Source organism: Acomys minous (assembly GCF_964271855.1).
Source record: "Acomys minous genome assembly, chromosome: 1".
Classification (NCBI taxonomy): Eukaryota; Metazoa; Chordata; class Mammalia; order Rodentia; family Muridae; genus Acomys; species Acomys minous.
In genome coordinates, this window is record NC_140483.1 from 119,522,951 (window position 1) to 119,530,778 (window position 7,828).

Here is a 7,828-nt window from a genome sequence, read left to right on the forward strand (position 1 = left end):
GCACGGAAGTAGCGGTTCAACAGAGAGGTGAGCAGAAAACTGCCAGCTGCCCTAAAGAACACCTTGGTGAGACTTGGGGTGACTTCTCAAATCACTAAGCTAGTTTCTCGTGTGTAAGGCCTGTGCTAGAATCCAGGTCTTCTGCCTTGTGCACCACTGTTTTTTCTTTTCCCTGTGCTCTGGTCCCTGCTCTATGAAGAGATTTAGTTACATGACGTCCATGGGGCGAGCTTCTAGCTCCTGGCATGGGTTGGACTTCTGTCCTCAGACCTCCTCGACTCCAGGCCAGTCTGTAGGATTTGTTTCTTCCCTGGTACTTTTCCTGACCTACACTCTATGATCTTTGTGACATTTTACATTTTAAAAAGTGCATGGTACCTAGAAGTTGGCGATATTTTTTTCTTAAGTTACAAGCAAAAAGTAATTCATTGTAATGAGTTTCGTTTGTGGTTTATGACCTGTTATTTTTTTTTCTTCTTCTTCATTCTATAGGACGATTCTACCTTGAACACTATCTGAGGGAGGTTATTCGGGAGAGGAAGGAGAGAGAAGAGTGGCGGAAAGCAATCTGTGGTTGAGATCTGTAGATGTGCCTGCTTCCTGTATGTTTTTGAGGTTGGTTCAACCCGAATCGCAATTTAAGAATTATTTGCAGTGGCTGTGGTGGTTCACACCTGTAATTCCAACACTCAGGGAGGCCGAGGCAGTCAGGTTGCTGTGAGTTCAAGGCCAGTCTGGTCTGCAAAGCAAGTCCAGGACAGCCAAGGCCACACAGAGAAATGCTGTTTTCTTTGCTCTGCTGATGCCCTAAATAAATGTAAATAACCATTGTCGGGATGCTTGAATTCAAACTTTCTCTGATAAATTACTGAATTCACGTTTCCAGCCTTTCTAAGATATTTTAGTTGCTGCCTAACTGCTTGGAGACAAGAGGGCTGCCTTAGTCATCTCGTCATTGTCTAGGTAGCCAACCAGGTTACTAAAGGACAGTGCATTTCATACAAGCTGAGTGGTCAGCTTTAGACAACCTTTGTAAGTTTGAGGCCCTGGGAGGTCGGAACCAGTCTTAAGCTACAGGTGAGAGATGGGGGAAGAGGTGGCCAGCTCTGTGCAGATGGGCTATCAGCTTCTAAAGTGCCTGATGGAGAAAGAAAATTTACTCTGGTTTTCCAGAGCGTGGGGCACAGCCTCTTCCAAGACAGCTCTCTACCTAGACTTATTTTGCATCCTGCCATTTAGAAAGAAATTATGTACGTATCCCAGTCTGGCTTATGTAACTTCTCTGCGCACGTGTAGGTGCACATGGCCCTGTGCTGATCTGTCAGGTTAGAAAATTTAAAAATACAGCAGTAGGAAGACAATGAGAAAAAACAAAGACAAATTATACTTTCTTTTAAGTACTGCTTTGAGAACTAGGTACCGAGTTGGGCATAGTGCACATACCTTTAATCCCAGCACCCAGGGCATAGGCAGACCTGATCTACATAGTGAGTTCTAGGACAGCCAGGGCTATAGAGACCCTGCCTCAAAAACACCAACACAACCCCACCCCCCCACCCCGTGCCCCCAAAACCTTGGATACTAACCAGTAAAGAGTTTTCAGGTTATAGGTTAATTTAAATGTACAAATTAGTTATTCCTGCTATGAATTTTAAGGTTCTTTGGTGGAAGAAAGTGCTGGAAAACTGTAGTGGCCAGGGCAAGACTGTTCTTGCTGCACACAGGGTTGTGTGTGCAAGAGCTTCTGATGGTGCTCTGTAGACAAAAACATTTCTATTACATTTGAAATTCATAAAATGATCAAAATGCACAGGTGCATATATGCATTTCTTTTACATGCAAAAACAGCTGTTCAAAAAAGACACTTAGGTTGCCCTTTACAACATGATGCAAATGTGCTTTAAAGGCAGATGTACTAGGTAAGGTGGCATATCCCTGCAATGCCAGCACTTGGGAGACTCAGGGGGCTGACTTTTGAGTTTAAGATCAGCCTGAATTATACAGTGAGACTGTTAAAACATGTATAATATCTTGAAAGAATAGAAAATATTAGCTAGTTTATTTAATTTCCAGAAAAAAACAATCTTTCCTCTGACCCTCGATTCTGACTTGAAACCCATCTGGAATTTTACTCTTTCAGTTCTCCAATGAGTTAGAGTCTCCCTAAAAATGGTTTTGCTTGTGGTAAAAGTAATTCTTTAATGTCATTGACATTTAAGCTGTTAAGGCAAAACTAAAGGCAATACCAAGAGATGAACTTAAACAAATGAGATATTTTTTTAACTTAAAAAAAAAAAAAGATTTATAGGCTAAAAAGATGGCTCAGCATTTAAGAGCACTGTCTGCTCTTCTAGAGGTCCTGAGTTCAATTCCGAGCAACCACATGGTGGCTCACACTGGGATCTGATGCCCTTTTCTGCCCTGCAGGTACACATGTAGACAGCACTCATGCATTAAATGAATAAATACTCTTAAAAAATGATTTATATGCATTGGTGTTTTGTCTGCATGTTTGTCTGTCTGTGTGAGGGTGTTGAATCCCATGGAAGTTGAGTCACAGACAGCTCTCAGCTACCCTATGGATGCTGGGATTGAACCTGCATCCTCTGGAAGAGCAGCCAATAATACTCTCAGCCCCACAGATGAGGTTTTGACTTAACAGGAGGAACAGGGGGTCCTATGTTTGAAAATTTACCAGGTGACCTAACAATGAGCAATCTCCCATTTTGGGGGAAATTTCTTTCCCAAACCAAGCTACTAATCTACGTCACTTGGCTACTGGGTTCTAAACGAAATATGCACAAGTTTCTTGAAAACCTTAGGATGCACTTACAGCTGTTGCTTCGGTTTTGTGTGTTTGGGGTTTTCTTTTTTTTTTTTTTTTTTTGAGACAGGGTCTCCCTGTGTCGCTTTGGCTGGCCTGCGGTTTACTATGTAGACCAGGCTGGTTCATGGAGCTGGGATCAAAGCCATGCACTACCACATCAGGCTCAGTGTTCTCAGTGCTGGGAGTTATTCTCTTCTGTTACTGAGGAATAAGCAGGAGCAGGATTTAGACCACTGGGGGACCAGGGAGGCGGAAAGACCTTGTGAGCAGACCAGTGGAATCCTGTCAGTGACACAGGGGAGCCTTTGTGTTATGCAAGTCGCTGTGGGAAATCTGAAACAGCTAAAAACCAAGTCATTCCAAGTTGATGCTGGGTTGGACCACACAAGCTTCAATCCCTTCACATCCTCCTTAACCTTAGGAAGACCAACCTACGGCATCCGTTTGCTCAACTGTCAGATAAAGCTAATGACAGGATGTATTTGACAGTGTTGTAAAGATGTACTCACTGTATTATATGTCAAGACCTTGCAGCACAGAATTATTTGCGAAAAACTCCAAGTATCATCAAAGCAAATTGAAGCCTGTAGCCAAGGCCCCAGGGGCTCTCTTCTAGGGCTGCTCACTTTTGCTTCATCATTTCCTTTGAATGTCTGACCCTGAATGAAGTTGGTTGGAAAGGAGGAAGTGCCTATCCTTGACAGCTTTGATGAGCATGGGACCCTGGTTGCAGATTTTGCCTTTTACTCTGACAGTGTTCTCTGGCTTCAAACATGCCACATCCTGCAGGTTTGCTTTGCTCTGTTTAACATTTATTTATTCTTCAGAATTTGAGATTTATTTATTTATTTATTTATTTATTTATTTATTTATTTGAGACAGAGTTTCTCTGTGTAACATCCCTGGCTGTCCCGGACTCCCTTTGTAGACTAGGCTGGCCTCAAACTCACAGCAATCCACCTGCCTCTTTGAGCTCTGGGATTAAAGGCGTATGCCACCATGCCCGGCGTATGTTTTGGTTTTTTGTTTTATTTTACTGAACTCTGAAAGTCCATCTAAAAGAGAGAGCTGGCTTGGGTTCCCTGCGGTGTCACTCATCTTTCCTGTTGCCAAAATGTGGGAAGTAGAGTAAATCACCTTTAGACCATGGACCTCAAATGCAGACGCTGGCCTGATTCCATATTGTATACAAACATTGATAGTCTTTGTGCCTGACACTACATGTTCAGTAAGGAGTCTTTACTAACAACGCGGATGCTGTTTGCAAGTTCTAGAATCTGAAAATTGTACATTGTGATGATTTCATGTATCTATGCAAGGGCTATGTAAGGCTTTTGCCCAGCATCAATCCTACTCTGCTAAACGACTCAAAAGCAGAGTAAAAACTAGTCTAAAGTCCGGACTCCTGTAGTCATACAATCCTTCCAACGTCACATCCAGGTGTTGCTGTCTTTGTTTGCTTGGGTTGTTGTTGTTATTTCTTTGTTTTTGTTTAATAGAAGTATGTTGGGTGGCTTTGAAAGTAACCACAGTGCTCGGAGTTAGAAGGTTAAATGGACATAAAATTCACAGTTAGATCCTTGACAGCCTGGTGGATGAAGAGCAGAGCAGTTCCCACTGTGCCTGAGATGCCCTTTAGAGCCCCAGGCTCCGTGTGGAAAGATGGATCAGGCAGCCCTTTCCTTCACACGCAGGAATCAAGTTCTGCCACTAGGGGGCAATGTACTACAACTTTCTAACTCAAGGTGCACTGCCCTGGGGAAGATTTATCCGTTTTGTACCCTCACCAACTCCCTCTCCTTCATTTTTCAGGATGACAACACCTTGCAGGTTTATGGCCGTCAGGAGAATTTACTGCTAAGCTATATACTGATGTAATGAAATCTAATATATGCTGTGCCATGAATTATGAGATGTTATTTAGTTTGGGGATTTTATTACTTCAATCACTTATGACTGTATTTCCTTTTATATGATTGCTCACTCTTTAAACATACCAGATGACTATACATGGAACACCTAATAAAGTCCATATATGTTAAAACATTGTTAAATGTAAATGTTTTCATTTATTTGCCATAATTTGTTAAAATTTTGGTTATATGGGTGTTGGTGTAAAAAAGCATAGCATGGGGCCAGCGAAATGGCTCACTGGGTAATGGTACTTGCCACCAAGACTGACAACCTGAGATTAATCTTGAGAAGTCACATGGCAGAAGGAAGGAACCAAACCCACAAATTGTCCTCTGACCTTCATGTGCACATGCACGTGCACACACAAGTTAAAAAAAAAAGTACAAATACTGGTTTTAAAAAATCCACAGCATGTTAGAATCTAAGATCTCAGATCTGATGATGCTTTTAAGTTAAATCTAGCTAAGACGTTTGCTTGTCTGTGTTAGCAATTGAGCAAGCAGAGCTGGATCAATACCAGGCAGTTACATTTTAGCGCATATGCCAGAAAACCTGTTGATATTTAAGTGTTTTATGACAAACTATTTAAATAATTCTGGATTCCGACTAGATCTCCTACAGTAGAAAGAATGTATTATTTGTTTAACTTTGTATTTAATATATTTGCCTGTTTGTGCATAAATGCCAGAAATGTAATTTTAAAATAAACCCCTGTGAACCTTCTGGTAACATTACTCAATTGAATTAATGCTCTGTTAGTATTCTAACTATCTTACTTTTAATTTTACATACCTACCAATTGTATTTATAATCTAAACCAAAAGGGACAATCATTTCTTTTTTGAAGAGTCAGCTCGCATTCCTTTTCTATGCGTGCATTGAAATTTTGCTTAGCCACTAAGGCTGGAGACTCAGATACAAGGTTGACTTGGCAAAGCTGACCCTGATAGTCACAGCTCTTCAGCTGTGAAGGGAAGGGACTTGAATAGAGTCCTTATGACTCCTTTCAGCACCTCTTCTGGCCTGTGATTTAGTCTTTGTACTTTACTGTGAAAGTGAAGTATTGTCCTTGGTTAGTGCAATAGTTTGAGCAGAACCCCCTGGGCCCCGATCCACCCATCACGATAGTCTTCTTATAGATTTCTAGGACACTCTGGGTCCTTCTATTTCCCCAGCTCCTATATTTCTCTTACCTAGCGACTCAGTAGGATGTCCTCACATCTATCCCAATCTCCTGGTAAGTGAAGACTTTTGTGGGACATGCCTTTTGGGCTAGTGCCCAATTATAAGTGAGTATATACCATGTGAGTCTTTTTGCTTCTGGGTTAACTCACTCATTATGATCATTTCTAGTCCCATCCATTTGTCCACAAATTTCAGGATTTCCTTGTTTTTAATAGCTGAGTAGTATTCCATAGTGTAAACATCCCACAGTTTCTTTATCCATTTTTCAACTGAGGGGCATTTAGGTTGTTTCCAGATTCTGGCTATTATAAATAAGGCTGTTAGGTACATGGTTGAGCATATGTCCTTCTTGTGTGGAGGAGCATTTTCTGGGTATATTCCATGGAGTGGAATAGCTGGGTCTTGAGGAAGCCCTATTCCCAGTTTTCTGAGAAATCACCAGATAGAGTTCCAAAGTGTTTTTACAAGTTTCCATTCCCACCAATACAATAGTAAACATTGAACCCCTACTCTGATCTAGCCAATGGACAGGACATTCTCCACAGTTATGTGGAGAGTGGGGACTGACTTTGACATGTACTCTGGTGCTCCATATTTGACCACTTCCCCTTGGTAGGGATGCCTGGTGGCACTCAAAGAAAGAATAAGCAGGCTACCAAGATGAGACTTGATAGCCTATGACCATATAGTGAGGCAGGAGGTCCCCTTTGGTCATAGACCTAGGGGAGGGGAATAAGGTGAAAGTGGGAGGGAGGGAGGAATGGGAGGTTACAAGTGATGGGATAACAATTGAGTTGTAATCTGAATAAATTAATAAAATTTAGAAATTAAAAAAAGAAAGTGAAGTAGTACTGATGAGCCCCCGGCCTTGCTCCAGACATCATCTCACTTTATCTTCCTTGTATCCATCTGTCATAGATGCTATTTTGCCCGTGATATGGAGTAGAAATTTGGACTTTAAAGGTTCATTTTAACATCCAACCCCCTGCATACACATGGACATGCACACACAAATACACTGACACAAAAGTTTATTTTAAATCACATTGTGGTGTTTGGGAGGCTGAGACAGGAAGATCTCCAGTTCAAGGCCAGCCAGGGGACACATGGTGAAACTAAATTACCCCAAGTCAATGGAACTAAAGTTTGTTTTTACTATTTCAATACATAATTTTGTGGCCATTGCAGGGAGAAAGTGTATGCATTTTATGTCCCCAACAAGGAGAGAGCTAAATAAAATTTGGGCTGAATAATTTGTGAAGAACTAGCTAGAACTATTGCTTGTTTAGCGACAACTTTGCCTTTGTTACACTAAATACTGTTGCCATCTTCCACTTCCTTCTCGTTCCTGCTGTGTTGTTTCTAGGAGCTGGAGAGATGGCTCAGTGGGTAAAAGCACTTGATGCTCTTCCAGAGACCTGGGGTTCAATTCCCAGTACATACTTGTTCACTCCCAACCACCTGTAGCTGCAGTTGAGGGGATCTAATACCCTTCTCTAACTTCCATGGGCACCAAGCACACACATGGTACACATACATACAGGCAGGCCAAAGTACTCATACAAATAATAAAAATAAAGCTTAAAAATCTTTCTATATGTTGGCAGATGTTGTTGGGGGAGCAGGATCGCCCCACTTTGAAAAGCATGAGTGTAGGGAATATGAGAATGGAAACCAGCATAGTGGAGACAAACACACAATTGGATGTGTAAATGAATATGGACACGTTGTTTACAATAACTATGTACTTGGTGCAATGGAAACACGGCAAAGGGAAAGTGAGTCAGTGGATCTGGTCAGGAACAACCTGACAGCTTAGCTATTTTCAGAAGAGTGAAGTCAAGCCAAGAAGGAAGTAGGTGAGGGGCTTTTCAAGTAGAGTAAAAGGCACAAAAATAGTTT

At 41.6% G+C, this 7,828-nt stretch overlaps 1 long non-coding RNA gene across 1 annotated transcript; it reads left to right on the forward strand.

Moving 5' to 3' along the window:
• Window positions 1-495: 495 nt before the first annotated feature.
• LOC311597306 lies at window positions 496-4,881 on the forward strand. The gene is made up of 2 exons (XR_014779181.1): window positions 496-615; window positions 4,640-4,881. It is a non-coding gene; the product is annotated as an uncharacterized lncRNA (long non-coding RNA).
• Window positions 4,882-7,828: the final 2,947 nt, after the last annotated feature.